Here is a 4,042-nt window from a genome sequence, read left to right on the forward strand (position 1 = left end):
TGTATAAAGACTTTCTGACTGACAGATGCCAATGTTGGATGTGTCTTACCCGAAATCACACATGTAATAACCACACAAACAACCATGTTGTTTTTTGAAGCTTGATACTGACGCCATAAATACAGATGTTGATGCCGGTACTCAACGCTACAAGTCGATGATATTGAAAATGACATCGAAATAGTTTTGTTTGATTTTATATGGGTTTATATGGTTTTACGTCCTATAAATAGCTAAGGTCACTTAAGGACGTGCCACCATGTGTGTTTCATAAGCGTACAAGTGTGTATGTATGCCGCAGACAGGGCGTGTACGTGTTATTGCCTCCTTGAAATAGCGCGGATATGTTGCCGACTTTTTAGTGATACCTCACGAAAATGCCATGCCGAAGGCATCCAGCACAGCGTTCCGCCCGTTCACATTGCAATAGACATTTACTACAGTATACAGAGAAGCGGCGGTTCTATAAACAGTGGACATGGTACAGTCGACCAGTCAAATTGAATATTTACTACTGAATCACATCACACTAGGTTGATGTGAGGATGATGTGTAACAGGTACATGTAACATATACACATGCATCCGCACAGTGGACAAGTGCAATTAGTTTGGGCAGAAACACAATAGGTAATCATGCTTTGTTAATCTTAAGTAATAATTTAACCGTATGAGAGTTATTGTTTTACTATTTTACTTTACGTTGCAGAAAAACAACTAAAGAAAATACATTTGTTGAAATTGGAAACACCTCATTCGATACTTTCTAGACCTACTACTGAAAAGAGAAACTGAGTAAATCAGATCAATAAAGATTTGAGGCAGCACCATATCTTTGATAAGAAACAGTTGCAACATACAATCCAACATAAATGGTTTCTGCCTGACGTGATTTAATGTTTCTTTAATAACATAATGACACGGTATTATTTTATTATTGTCCCATTCGTACTCTTATTGTTTCGGTAGATCAATGTTCAGGGAAAGTGCCCTAGAGTCTGGAGACTGGCAGAAAGTAAGACAATTACCTTCTGAAGGACAGGAAACAGTCTAGGCTCTAAATTCATCTATCTGACGGCCTTCCACCTACACACTTCTGGCTATTTATGTCATGAAAGTAACATAAAGCTTGTTTACAGACTTCCAGATAACAGCTGGTGTAAGATCCTATTGTTAATAGGTTTATCATTATTACAATCTATAATTGAAAATAGTGCAGATTTAATGAAAATATTAGAAAACATATGTTCTTATAAAAGTATATTGTTCAAATATTCACTAAAGCCCAAAAAAAGGATATGCAAAATAAAGATTAAAATGCAAACATTGTCTACAATCAAACATAACATTACATACAATCAGCATTGAATGTAATAGACATATGTAGTTAATGCAGTTATGTTGATAATAGCTTTCGTCAGTATTGAACAATAAAAACTACCGAAATTTGGGAAGAGAGGGAAAAGGGATACAAATGACTGTGCATTCCCTTGTGAAGATTGATATGCTGAGTGGGCTGTGAGCACCTGAAGACAAAAGGAGTGTGGAAGGGCCAATTTGATTGGTCAACAAACAGTACACACCCTCGATTAATGACCATACGTGTAACAGTACAAATGTGACTTTGATAATGATATTGATGTCAGGGATTGAGAATTATTGAGAAAATATAAAATATAAGTTTCAAAAGGAAGGGTAGTTAAAATTGATTTAAAAACACTAACGGATATAAATAGATTAATACAACATATATAACAGCAATTGGTTGACGCTCATATAAAATTAAAGGAGATTCGTCGCTTCAGGAATGCATGTACATGTAAGTTTTTTTTCATGAATTAAAGTATTCAATGTAATTTTGCGCCATTCGAATTTTGACTTCAAAAGTTGAAAAGGGTGTGTCTACCTTTGACCAATAAAATAATTTACCAGATTTCTGGTAAGCCTCGTTATGACTTCACAAAACGATAGCACTGGGTTTGACCAGACTCTCTGTTGGGCGTAGCTTGCGCAGACATCAAGAGTCTGGTTGAATGAGACTATAGACAGAACGGTGGACACATGCGGCACAGAAAAAGCGTGCATTCCAGGTACAGCTGGTTTCTCCGCCTACGTTTAAGTTTTTTTTTTTACCGTTTTCCGAACAAGCACCGCTTCTACTCCTGATTTGTATGTCCTTTCCGTTTTATTGAACAAATACAGCCATCATATATTTTCCTTTTACAGAATATGAACAGCTTTAGCAGAGTTTTATGTTTTCCCACCTTTTTTGCTGTTTTATTGATTTCGATTTTTGTCCTAATCTTTTTTTCTGAGACGAAGAGGTGTCTATAACAACATTATTTTCGCATAAAACAAGATTCCTCGTCATTCAAATGTCACCCTTTCCCATGTTATATGCGTGAATCCACACTTGATCTCTGCATTCATTCGTAAAGGTTGAACGTATGGTTGATCATGCAAGCTTTGCTAGAACACATTTAGAATGAACTTAAGTTACAAAAAAAGGCCATGGAAGTGCTGATAGTCGGTATTGGTTCTGGCAATTGATTGTTTTAACGGCTGACGTTTTCCCACTGTAAACCATCGTTTTATGTAAAATAATTTTTCCATAATTTCGTTTACGTTTCAATGGACCTTGACAACTGTCCTACTCGCCGATTAATTTTTTTTTTCGATTTAGTCTTCATTGTCACGTTTTAAATGATTTTACAGCTTGAGTATTTGTTCTGCTACTGTCACTCAGAGGGATTTTGAATATCTTATTTGTACAAAGTTTCAACTGTTAGGAATTACAAGTAGATAATGCTACGAATATCTCAAATCAATCATATCAAACAAAGATAATTATCAGTCACTTAAATATTAAATGCCATTTTGAGTTAAGAGTTACAAAAACTTCAATCCTAGACTTGCTACCAGCCCTTCAGTTTTTGCGAAGAACTTCCCAGATGCATTTTAGAACTAGCTTAACTTCCCATAATTATAAACTAATTAGACATCCAAGTGATCAAAATTGTTTGAGTTATAAATAATTCAATATTATAAAGACGGGGGCTGGTCTACTTCAATCCCTACCGATAGTTTTATGACTGGACATAAAATTGGATAGAACATGTTAAAATAATAATATAACTTAACACGCCATTAAATCATTTTCTTGATGCTGTTAAGTCCTTAAACATGTCTTTATGAGTATCATTAGGTTTTTGGCACGATAGGTAAAACAATAATTGTTTTCATTATAACTGATTTACAGATTTTTTAAGTGTAATTTTATCATCGTTTGGGTTGTTGACATTTCATAACAAGGTCGTTATACAGACGATTCAAATAACAAAAATACTATATATCATTTTTATATAGCTTAAACGTCTCATCAATCTCCCCTAAGTGTTATGTACAAATTTATGTATATTTTTTAATGACTATAAGATTTACGAATTGACCTAAAGTGTAAAAGTAATTTGTTTAATTTGAGAATGCATTTCCTCTGAGTATCGATATTGCTAGTATCATTAGCATGTTTGGTTTTTATTTTGTTACAACTTAAGATACAAAATGTCACCAAGAGTACAATATGCTTTGTTTGATAATTATATTTTTTAATGATGGAAGACATAATAAAAACAGATAAAAACCAACCTCACTACGTTTTTACACGCTTCAAAAATCGAATCACTTTACGAGGGAATATTTTAAATGGATTAAGGAATAGTCATCGTTCAAACAGGTGCCCCGCGATTTATCTGTGCTGCATGTGTGCTGTCTTTACATTTTGTATTAATAACCTAGCAGGTTTTTTGATTAAATGGTGGCTTCATGACAGACACTATTATGTTTATGTACTGACATAATGTAATTATTAATTTGAATTTTATTTTAACACAACTATAAATAAAGTTTAAACTTATATTGAACTCGGATTACCGGGAGAAATCACACGTTGTTGGGAAGGTGACCTACTCCATTTTAGGAGGCACGGTAGTCCAGTGGTATGACGCCGGGCTCGTGACCAAGGGGTTGCGGATTCGCGCCACGGC

This window comes from Mizuhopecten yessoensis, unplaced genomic scaffold, assembly GCF_002113885.1.
Source record: "Mizuhopecten yessoensis strain PY_sf001 unplaced genomic scaffold, ASM211388v2 scaffold10985, whole genome shotgun sequence".
Lineage (NCBI taxonomy): Eukaryota > Metazoa > Mollusca > Bivalvia > Pectinida > Pectinidae > Mizuhopecten > Mizuhopecten yessoensis.